The following is a 12,880-nucleotide window of genomic DNA, read 5'->3' as shown; positions in this document are numbered from 1 at the left end:
ATAAATGTGTTTTCTTGATTATGTCCCTCATGATTTATATGCATTTGTGAAGAATTGTTTAAATTGCTCCATGAGATGCCTAGTTGAGCATGCCTTGATGTGATCTTGATGTTGCATGATTATTCTTTAGTGAGAAATTGTAAGGTGAGCCTATAAATGTGGTAATGAGCATGATATGCTATGGTGAAGGAAGTTCCTCCAAAGATATGAGAAATGGTAAAGTTTTGTGCATATTCAGTGGTAGATGTTGTTTCTACTTCCTTGAATTGCATGAGTCTTGTTGTAATGCTTTTTATGTGAAGTTGATGTTTCCTCCTTGATGTGTGCAATAGTAATGATATTACATGCTGGTTGAGAGATGCTAGTAGGGTCATTGAGTCCTCGGAAGCGTTTTGACTGTCATTCAATGACGAATATTCCTAAGTTGGGGATATTGTAACGCCGCTTAAAATGAAACAGGTTAATTAGAGATTCACATGTGTGTTAGTAGTTGATAAACTTGTATAAATGTTTTGAAAATGAGTTTATAGATCAGCTTAGTTGTGTTTGAAGTCAAACGTCAAGGGACGACCAAGATGTTTGGAAACTAGTCTTTTACATGTGGGTGTGTTCTAGTATGTTGTTCATTTTTCTAGGTGTTGTTTGGAGTCTAAAATTAGTAGTGCTGACCCTGGTGTCTTAATAATTCTTTTTAGGGTCAAAACGTTCGGGTCCGACTCCTCGGGTTCACCCTTAGGGTCCCCGATGAGGACCCCCACCCTTGGCCAAACAAGCTACCAAGGCAGTTTAAAAATGTTTATGGAGGGAGCATGTCCGCGTCGCGGACTAGCTCCACCATAGACCATATTTTTGGTCCGCGTCGCGGACGTGTCGCAGACTCTTCTGTCTCAAAATTTAATTTCCAGAAACTTCTGGGAACACCTCCGCGTCGCGAACTTGTTTCCCGAAGAAATCTCCCAAAATAAAACTCAAGTTTGACTTGTTTAAAAGGTTCAACCAAGTGAGGGGTAGTTTGGGTACTTTGGGGAATTATTATAAAGTGTTATTCTACCTATTTTAGGGTATTTTAACTTGGTTCAAACCCCAAAACCTAAAATTAGACCTCATTATTCAAATTAAACCTTCCCTCTGAAATAACTTCTCTCTCTAGAACTCCATGGAAGACATTGATGAAGCGTCAAGCTATGGGATGGGTTCCTACTGATTTCTCCTTCAAATTCCTAAGGAAATTAATCACAAAGGTATGAGGATTTTATCTTTGATTCTCCTTTCAATCAAAGAGCCAAATCAAAGTGCTTTCAATGTCAAAAACACTAAAAACCACAATTTCAATTCTAAGCTTTGGTTCTTGCATGAAAGTATTTCAAATGATGAGTTATGTTAATATTGATGGTTTTAAGATCAACAACTCCATGAACCCTTGCATATCTTGAAATCCTAATTTTGGGTCTAAAGTGGGTCTATTGATTATGTGATATTAATGTGTATATTTTTATTTGCTATTGATTCATGTATTGTTCTATAATGAATTATGAGGAATTGATGGTCAATTGTGTTATATTGGATGTTGGCGTTGAATGGGCAATTGTGACCTTAGGTTTATGATGATGATGAAGTTGTGAATAGATTATTGACTCTAGTATTATATATATATATATATATATATATATATATCTTATAGATATTAGAATTTTGAGGTTTGATCCCTTTGAAAGTGGGGAGGTGTTTACTTTATGAGCATGTTGTGATCATGGCTTTGTAGGCAAAGTTGGATAATTGTTGTTTTGAATAATGTGGATTATGTGAAGGTAATGTGATATGATGTGAAATTGTGTATGGTCTAAGTGCATGAAAGATGACCTTGTGTAGAGACTTTATGTGATATGATTGGTTGTTGTCTTCTTTGAATGACTTATAATGAAGGTGAGGTTAAGATAGACTATGTTTACCTCTCTCACACTTAGTGAAAAATGAATGAACGAACATGTGAGTGAATGAACAGAATGGGAGTTAATACTAATGTATGAAAGTTGGGTCTATTGTAAGGATAGTCTCATAAAGTACTCCCTTAAACGAATGGATTCCTAGAGGAAGGGTTTCTCATCTTTGAATTCCAGAGCTTCCTAAATGAATGAATGTTGGGCTAGGATGGGTACTCCTACGTGAGCTAAGATTAGAGTACTTAGTAGCAATCCTTAACCCTAAATGAATGAATGTTGGGCTAGGATGGGTACTCCTTCGTGAGTTCAGATTAGAATATTTAGTAGCAATCCTTATCCCTAAATGAATGAATGCTGGGCTAGGATGGGCACTCCTTCATGAGTTGAGATAAGAGTATTTAGTAGCAACCCTTAACCCTAAATGAATGAATAAAATGATTGTCCAAACTTCGTGGGGGAGTAATGTCTAGCACCGAGAGGATATGAAGATGGGTGGATTCTCCTTCATTAGTTGAGATGTGAGTATTTAGTAGCAACCCTAAAGATGGGTTCCCCTTCGTTAGTTGAGATGTGGGTACTTAGAAGCAATCCTTCTATCCTTTAATTATGTGCCCACATAGGACTAACTAGTGGTCTCTACCACGTAAAGGCCAAAAGAATGACCCTACCTTAGGCAAGTAGGGATCCCTCATCCGGTAAGGGTACATTTGGGATTCCATGTAAAGCTCCATGGTCTATGTCGGTTAAGGCTTTTCCCCCACATTAATGAAGAATGAACTAGAGTCTGTTAAGGATGTACTACTTAGGATAGGCTATGGAATGGGATATCATCTAGACATTGCACAAGTAGACATTTAAGGGAGATCTTGGTGTGTCTTAGTAATGATAATGAATGAATGACTGTCTTTGGGCTAATTAATGAAAGTTTTGGTCTTTGAGCATGCTAATGTGAAAATGATTCATAATGAATTGAATGTAAGTGCTTATGTTGAATTGAATGTCTGTGATATCCTTATGTCATTAGTAAATGAAGGTGTCTACATGCACTAAATTGAATGAACGATTTATGTTGAGATGTGAATGGAGCTTGTCATATATAGCCTTAAGGATCACTTGGGTGTGGGATGAATAGGTAGTATGGGCTGCCTCACTATGTCTTACTTAGGTGAGTCTTGGGATTACATCTGATGAGTGTTCTAGTTTTACGAAGTGACTTGTCGGCTAATGTGCTTATATGTCTAATGAAATTAATTGGCGAAGGTTGAGGTATGCATGGTAAGTGCATTTTTTGTGACCTTAAGGTGGTGCCTTAGTGTGGGTGATGGTATGGGACGTTGCCCATACATTGCACAAAGGTATTGGTTAAGGGTTACTTAAGGTGGATGTCCCAGGCATGAAAGCATAACTTCCAAACAAATGTCCTTTTTAGCATGATTTGCATATTCTCATAGTTAGTACGTGTGTTGTAGTAACCCCTTTCTTCTATTTTACTACAAGTGTAGGTTTTGGTGATAAGGAGGAGATTGTGCTTTGGAGTAGCTTAGATTGCTTCACTCTTCCAAGTCTTTGGTATATCCTCAAGATTCGAGGACTATGTTAGGAACTTTCTTAGTCATTGTAATAGACACTTAAGATTAGTTTCATTTGTAAAGCACTGTGTCCCTTAGTACGTTTTAAGTTCTTGTCTAAGATTGGCTAAAGAGACTTGGTAGTTCCGATTGCGTATCGATGTTTTCAATGTTGATGACTCTTGAAGTCTTATGGTTTTATTGAATAAAAGTTTTAACTTCTTTGTGATTTTTATGATCTATGCAATGAATGAATGCTAAGGCTTGTATAAGACCTCCGACAGGTCGAATACACATGTAACGGCTAGGTGGTGCTCTCGTATGTTGTTAATGTTTTTAGGTGTTGTTTGGTGTCTAAAATCTGTGGAGGCGACCCTAGTGTCTTAATAAATGTTTTTAGGGTCAAAACGTTGGGGTACGACTCCCCGGGACCACAGAGGATGACCCCCACCACTGGCCATGTTATGGGACGTTGCCCATACATTTCCCAAAGGTATTGCTTAAGGGTTACTTAAAGCGGAGGACCAAGGCAAGAAGGTAAAGGTAAATGCGTTATGTATGTTTATGATATTTGTGAAGCATATGACTTTGTATTGTTGGTTGTAACTTCTAAGGTGCCTATGACGTTGATGTTCATGAGATTTTATCAAAATCGCATAAAAGCCTAATTTCCAAACAAATGTCCTTTATAGCATGTTTTGCATATTCTTCTATTTAGTAAGTGTGTTGTACTAACCCTTTTTTTCTATTTTACTACAAGTGTACGTTGTGGTAATTAGGAGGAGATTGTGCTTCGGAGTTGCTTGGATTGCTTCACTCTTCCAAGTCTTTGGTATGTCCTCAAGATTCGAGGACTACGTTCAGAAGTTTCTTAGTCGTTGTAATTGACACTTATGTTTCATTTCATTTGTAAAGGGTCGTGTAGCTTAGTACGTTTTAAGTTCTTGTCTAAGATTGGCTAAAGAGACTTAGTAGTTCCCCTTGCGTACCGATGTTTTCAATGTTGATGACTCTTGAAGTCTTATGGTTTTATCGAATAAAAGTTTTAAATTCTTAGTTATTTTTATGATCTATGCAATGAATGAATGCTAAGGGTTGTATAAGACCTCCGAGTGGTTGAATACGCGTGCAACGGCTAGGGGTTGCTCTCTAGTCTTTACAAACTTGGTATCAGAGCATAAGGTTTTAAATATTACTTTTAGGTTCAAATTCTGGAAAGCAATGTCTAGTAGAGTCTTGTTCATCGGTTTGTGTCGCGACACATCTATGAGCGAGAGGCTATAGGACGATAGAAGTCACTTTCTTTTATTATTCTTAATGTCGTGCCTTAGAGTTTTGTTGATAAGTGTCATTTTCCTAATCTATCTCTTGTGGGTATAGGATATGAATACGAGGGCTAACCGGAGCAGAGCGGAAGAAAAGGAAGATGATGGAGGAGTTCCTCCCCAAGGAGTGCACTGTGTACAAGCTCCTATATGTGGGCAAGAGAATGTGATTCACCCAGAGATGACTAATGGAGAGATTAGAGAGGATTTTCTCTCCCTGATCCGTGCCATGACTACTCAGACAAATAGACATATGAGTCCTAGGGTGAATGCTGTTGAGAATATCGTGCCCTTAAGGTTAAGGGCTTTAACAAAGATGAATCATCCTACCTTGTGGGGTTCTAAGGTAGATGAGGACCCACAAAACTTTATAAATGAGGTGTTTAAGATTTTGGATGCAATGGGAGTGACTCCTAGGGAGAAGGCGGAGTTGGCTTCCTACCAACTCAAGGATGTAGCTCAAGTGTGGTTTGAGCAATGGAGGGATGAGAGACACATAGGGGCTAACCAATAAATTGGGGAGTGTTTAAGACGGCCTTTCTTGATGGGTTTTTCCCCTTAGAGTTAAGGGAGCAAAAGTTGGTTGAGATCATAAATATACGTCAATGGAATATTAGTGTAAAGGAATACTCACTGAAGTTTACCCAACTTTCTAAGTAAGCTCCTACCTTTGTAGCAAAATCTAGGGATAGAATGAATAACTTTGTGATGGGGGTTTCCGGTTTGGTTGAAGAAGAGTGTCGTACGACCATGCTCCATCATGATATGGATATCTCTAGGCTTATGGTTTATGCTCAACAACTTGTGGAGACGAAGATTAGGAAGATGAATAGATATATGAACAGGGCTAGGCCGGATGAACAAAACCAATCTAGGTCTAAAAAAAGGTTCTATAAACAAGATTTTTCAATGGTCAACATTGATAGGGTGTCTAACCCTAAACCTCAAAGAGGGAATGGAGGTGATTCTACTTTTGAGAGGCCTAGGTGTGCTACATGTGGAAAGCAACATTTGGGCAAGTGTCTTGCCAGTACAGATGGATTCTTTGGATGTGGGAGTAAGGGTCATAAAATGCGAGATTGCCCGACACTTAAGACAAAAGGGAAAGAGACCAATCAATTTTCTCATGATGGCCCGAATCCAAAATGCTCCTAAGAGGAACCGTTTCTATATGCTTCAAGCTAACAAGGATAAGGGAACAAATGAAGGTAAGTAAATTTCTTTGTTGTTTGATGATAACCATACATGGGTTTACCCCAAGAGCGGGATAATGAGTTGAGTGGTAAGGTTCTTGATATCCCTATATTTTCCTTCTATTCTAATTCAAGCTTGAAATAAAGAGTTCTTAGTAGCATGTTGCAAGTTGGAGTCTTATGTGAATTGAGTTTCCTTATTCTCCTTATGATGTGCATATTTTAGCTGATTTCTTGTTTAAAAAAATAAATGAGTTTTCTTGATTATGTCCCTTATGATTTATATGCATTTGTGAAGAATTATTTAAATTGCTCCATGAGATGCCTAGTTGATGCCTTGATGTGATCTTGATGTTGCATGATTATGCTTGTGTGAGAAATTGTAATGTGAGCCTATAAATGTGGTAATGAGGATGATATGCTATGGAAAAAGAAGTTCCTCCAAAGAAATGAGAAGTGTTAAAGTTTTATGCATATATAATGGTACATGTTGTTTCTACTTCATTGAATTGCATGAATCTTGTTGTAATGCTTTTTATGTGGAGTTGATGTTTCATCCTTGATGTGTGCAATAGTAATGATATTACATGCTGGTTGAGAGATACTAATAGGGTCATTGAGTCCTAGGAAGTGTTTTAAGTGTCATTCAAGGACGAATATTCCTAAGTTGCGGATATTCTAATGCCCCTCAAAATGAAATAGGATAATTAGAGATTTGCATGTGTGTTAGTAGTTGATAAACTTGTATAAATGCTTTGAAAATGAGTATATAGATCAGCTTAGTTGTGTTTGCAGTCAAACGTCAAGGGACGCCCAAGACGTTTGGAAACTACTCTTTTACGTGTGGGTGTGTTCTACTATGTTGTTCATGTTTCTAGGTGTTGTTTGGAGTCTAAAATCAGTAGTGCTGACCCTGGTGTCTTCATAATTGTTTTTAGGGTCAAAATGTTCAGGTGAGAGTTCCCGGGTTCACCCTAAGGGTCCCCGAGGAGGACCCCCACCCTTCGCAAAACCAGCTACCAAGGCAGCTTAAAGATGTTCATGAAGGGAGCATGTCCGCGTCGCAGACTAGCTCCACCATAGGCCATATTTTTGGTCCACGTCGCGGATGTGTCGCAGACTCTTCTGTCTCAAAATTTAATTTCCAGAAACTTCTGCGAACACCTCTGTGTCGCAAATTTGTTTCCCGAAGAAATCTCCCAATATAAAACTCAAGTTTGACTTGTTTAAAAGGTCCAACCAGGTGAGGGGTAGTTTGGGTACTTTGAGGAATTATTATAAAGTGTTATTCTACCTATTTTATGGTATTTTAACTTGGTTCAAACCCCAAAACCTAGAATTAGACCTCATTATTCGAATTGAACATTCCCGCTGAAATAACTTCTCTCTGTAGAACTCCATGCAAGACATTGATGAAGCGTCAAGCTAGGGTATGGGTTCCTACTGATTTCTCCTTCAAATTCCTAAGGAAAATTAATCACAAAGGTATGAGGATTTTATCTTTGATTCTCCTTTCAATCAAAGAGTGAAATCAAAGTGATTTCAATGTCAAAAACACTAAAAACCACAATTTCAATTCTAAGCTTTGGTTCTTGCATGAAACTATTTCAAATGATGATTTATGTTAATATTGACGGTTTTAAGATTAACAACTCCATGAACCCTTGCATATCTTGAAATCCTAATTTTGGGTCTAAAGTGGGTCTATTGATTATGAGCTAATAATGTGATATTAATGTGTATATTTTTATTGGATATTAATTTATTTATTGTTGTATATTGAATTATGAGGAATTGATGGTCAATTGTGTTATATTGGATGTTGGCCTTGAATGGGCAATTGTGACCTAAGGTTTATGATGATGATGAAGTTGTGAATAGATTATTGACTCAAAAATTATATATATATATATATATATATTGTAGATATTAGAATTGTGAGGTTTGATCCCTTTGAAAGTGGGGAGGTGTTTACTTTATGAGCATGTTGTTATCATGGCCTTGTAGGCAAAGTTGGATGATTGTTGTTTTGAGTAATGGTGATTATGAGAAGGTAATGTGATATGATGTGAAACTTTATATGGTCTAAGGGAATGAAATACGACCTTTTGTAGAGAGTTTATGTGTTATGCTGGGTTGTTGTCTTCTTTGAATGACTTATAATAAAGGTGAGGTTAAGATAGACTATGTTTACCTCCTCTCACACTTAGTGAATAATGAAAGAAAGAACAGGAGAATGAATGAAGAGAGTGAGAGTTAATGCTAATGAATGAAAGTTGGGTCTATTGTAAGGATAGTCACATTAAGTACTCCCTTAAACGAATGGGGTTCCTAGATAAAGAGTTTTCTCATCTTTCAATCCAAGAGATTCCTAAATGAAAGAATATTGGGCTAGGATGGGTACTCCTTCGTGAGTTGAGATGAGAGTACTTAGTAGCAATCCTTATGCCTAAACGAATGAAAGTTGGGTTAGGATGGCTACTCCTTCATGAGTTGAGATGAGAGTACTTAGTAGCAATCCTTACCCCTAAATGAATTAATGTTTGGCTAGGATGGGTACTCCTTCGTAAGTTGAGATGAGACTATTTTGTAGCAATCCTTAACCCTAAATGAATGAATGAAATGAATTTCCAAACTCCGTGGGGGAGTAATGTCTAGCACCGAGAGGATATAAAGTTGCATTGATACTCCTTCGTTAGTTGAGATGTGAGTATTTAGCAGTAACCCGTAAGATGGGTTCCCTTTCGTTAGTTGAGATGTAGGTACTTAGATGCAATCCTTCTATCCTCTAACTATGTGCCCACATAGGACTAGCTAGTGGTCTCTACCACGTAAAGGCTAAATGAATGTCCCTACCTTAGGCAAGTTGGGATCCCTCATCCGGTAAGGGTACTACCGGGATTCCATGTCAAGCTCCATGGTCTATGTCGGTTAAGGATTTTCCCCCACATAAATAAATGAATGAACTAGGGTCTCTTAAGGATGTACTACTTAGGATAGGTTGTGGAATGGGACATCATCTATAAATTGCACAAGTAGACATTTAAGGGAGATATTGGTGTGTCTTAGTAATGATAATGAATGAATGAGTCTTTTTGGGCTAATTAATGAAAGTGTTGGTCTTTGAGCAAGTTAATGTGACAAAGAGTGATAATGAATTGAATGTAAGTGCTTATGTTGAATTAAATGTTTGTGATGATATTATGTCATCAGTGAATGTAGGTGTCTACATGCACTAAGTTAAATGAATGATTTGTATTGAGATGTGAATGGAGCTTGTCTTGTGTAGCCTTAAGGATCACTTGGGTGTGGGATCGAGAGGTAGTATGGGCTTCCTCACCATGTCTTACTTAGGTGAGACTTGGGATGTCATTTGATGAGTGTTCTAGTTTTATGAAGTGACTTGTCGGCTTATGTGCTTATATGTCTTATGTAATTAATTGGTGGAGGTTAAGGTATGCATGGTAAGTGCACTTTGTTTGACCTTAAGGTGGTGCCTTAGTGTAGGTGATGGTATGGGACATTGCCCATACATTGCACAAAGGTATTGCTTAAGGATTACTTAAGGTGGAGGTCCAACGCAAAAAGGTAAAGGTAAATGGTTTATGTATGTTTACGATGTATTATGAAGCATATGACTTTGTATTGTTGGTTGTGACTTGTAAGGTGCCTATTATGTTGATGTTCATGACATTTTATCAATATGGCATGAAAGCATAACTTCCAAACAAATGTCCTTTTAAGCATGTTTTGCATATTCTCATACTTATTATGTGTGTTGTATTAACCCCTTTCTTCTATTTTACTACAAGTATAGGTTGTGGTAATTAGGAGGAGATTGTGCTTTGGAGTTTCTTGGATTGCTTCACTCTTCCAAGTCTTTGGTATGTGATCAAGATTCGAGGACTATGTTTAGAAGTTTCTTAGTCATTGTAAAAGTCACTTAAGTTTCATTTCATTTGTAAGGGGCCGTGTCCCTTAGTACGTTTTAAGTTCTTGTCTAAGATTGGCTAAAAAGACTTAGTAGTTCCGCTTGCGTAATGATGTTTTCAGTGTTGATGTCTCTTGAAGTCTTATGGTTCTATTGAATAAAAGTTTTAAATTCTAAGTGATTTTTATTATCTATGCAATGAATGAATGATAAGGGTTGTAGTAGACCTTCGAGATGTCGAATACGCATGTAACGGCTTGGGGGTGCTCTCGGGTCATTAAAAACATGGTATCAAAACATAAGGTTTTAAAGATTACTTTTAGGTTCAAAGTCTTGAAAACCACATCTAGTAGAGTCTTGCTCATCGGTGTGAGTCGCGACACATCTATGTGCGAGAGGCTATAGAAGATAGATGTTTCACTTTCTATCATTATTCTTGATGTCGTGCCTTAGAGTTTGGTCTATAACGGTCCTTTTCCTAATTCTTCTCTTGTGGTTATAGGATATGAATACGAGGGCTAACCGGACCAGAGCGGAAGAATAGGTAGATGATGGGGGAGTTCCTCCCCAAGGAGTGCAAGGTGGCCAAGCCCCTTTAGGTGGGCAATATAATGCGGTTCTGGTGGTTCCCCTGGATATGACTAATGGGGAGATTAGAGAGGCTTTTCTCTCCCTGACCCGTGCCATGACTACTCAAGAAAATAGAGATGTGAGGCCTAGGATGAATGCTATTGAGAGTACCGTGGCCCAAGGTTAAGGGATTTCACACGAATGAATCCTCTTACCTTCTTGGATTCTAAGGTACATGAGGACCCAAAAAACTTTATAGATGAGGTGTTTAATATTGTGGGTGCAATGGGAGTGACTCCTAGGGAGAAGGCAGAGTTGGCTTCTTACCAACTCAAGGATGTAGCTAAAGTGTGGTTTGAGCAATGGAGGGATGAGAGACACGTAGGAGCTGACCAATAGATTGGGGAGTGTTTAAGACGGCCTTTCTTGATAGGTTTTTCCCCTTAGAGTTGAGGGAGAAAAATTTGGTTGAGCCCATGAACATACGTCAAGGGAATATGAGTGTGAAGGAATACTCTCTCAAATATACCCAACTCTCTAAGTATGCTCCTACCTTGGTAGCAAATTCTAGTGATAGAATGAAAACGTTTTTTATTGGGGCTTGCGGTTTGGTTGAAGAAGAGTGTCGTACGGCCATGCTCCATCATGATATGGATATCTCTAGGCTTATGGTTTATTCTCAACAACTTGAAGAGACGAATGTTAGGAAGATGACTAGAGAAACGAAAAGGGCTAGGCCGGATAAACAAAACCAATCTAGGTCTAAGAAGAGGTTCTATAAACAAGATTCTTCAATGGTCAACAATGATAGGGTGTGTAACCCTAAACCTCAAAGAGGGAATGGATGTGGTTCTACTTTTGAGAGGCCTAGGTGTGCTACTTGTGGAAAGCAACATTTGGGAAAGTGTCTTGTCGGTACGGATGGATTGTTTGGATGTGGGAGTAAGGGTCATAAGATGAGAGATTGCCCTACACTTAAGACAAAAGGGAAACAGAGCAATCAATTTGCTCATGATGTCCCGGATCCAAAATGCTCCTAAGAGGAACCGTTTCTATATGCTTCAAGCTAACAAGCATAAAGGAACAAATGAAGGTAAGTAAATTTCTTTGTTGTTTGATGATAACATTAGATGGGTTTACCCCAAGTGGGGGATGATGAGTTGAGTAGTAAAGTTATTGATATCCTTATCTTTTCCTCCTATTCAAATTCAAGCTTGAAACAAAGAGTTCTTAGTAGCATGTTGCATGTTGGAGTCTTATGTGAATTGAGTTTCCTTATTCTCCTTATGATGTGCATATTTTAACTGAATTCTTGTTTAAATAAATAAATGAGTTTTCTTGATTATGTCCCTCATGATTTATATGCATTTGTGAAGAATTGTTTAAATTGGTCCATGAGATTCCTAGTTGAGCATGCCTTGATGTGATCTTGATGTTGCATGATTATGATTTTGAGTTAAATTGTAAGGTTAGCCTATAAATATGGTACTGAGCATGATATGCTATGGAGAAGGAAGTTCCTCCAAAGAAATGAGAAATGGTAAAGTTTTGTGCATATTGAGTGGTAGATGTTATTCCTACTTCCTTGAATTGAATGAGTCTTGTTGTAATGCTTTTCATGTGGAGTTGATGTTTCCTCCTTATTGTGTGCAATAGTAAAGATATTACATGCTGGTTGAGAGATGCTAGTAGGGTCATTGAGTCCTCGGAAGTGTTTTAAGTGTCATTCGAGGACGTATGTTCCAAGTCTTTGGTATGTCCTCAAGATTCGAGGACTATGTTGAGAAGTTTCTTAGTCATTGTACTAGACACTTAATTTTAATTTCATTTGTAAAGGGCCTTGTCCCTTATTACATTTTAAGTTCTTGTCTAAGATTGGCTAAAGAGACTTAGTAGTTCCGCTTGGGTATCGATGTTTTCAATGTTGATGACTCTTGAAGTCTTATGGTTTTATTGAATAAAAGTTTTAAATTCTTAGTGATTTTTATGATCAATATAATGAATGAATGTTAAGGCTTGTATAAGACCTCCGAGAGGTCGAATACGCATGTAACGGCTAGTGGGTGCTCTCGGGTAGTTACACCTAGCTTTACAAATCATAAATCTGGCATTAAAGGTTGGTTTTTCCAAACCCCATATTTTAAATGTGTGGTTGAAATCGAATACAATTGGTAAATTGTTGTTGATTGTTGTTGGGTAATTGATTTTGCTGTGATAAACAGTTTGATTGCCCTTAATGAATTAAAATTAGTGCCAAATTGTGCTTAATTGATTGATTCTCGTGTTCTTGCCTATTTAAATCAAGTCTTAATGGTTGGGATGCGGTGAATACATGTTGGGTCTAGTGGGGAGA

Source organism: Solanum stenotomum, chromosome 3 (genome assembly GCF_019186545.1).
Source record: "Solanum stenotomum isolate F172 chromosome 3, ASM1918654v1, whole genome shotgun sequence".
Lineage (NCBI taxonomy): Eukaryota > Viridiplantae > Streptophyta > Magnoliopsida > Solanales > Solanaceae > Solanum > Solanum stenotomum.
This window is presented reverse-complemented; position numbering follows the sequence as displayed.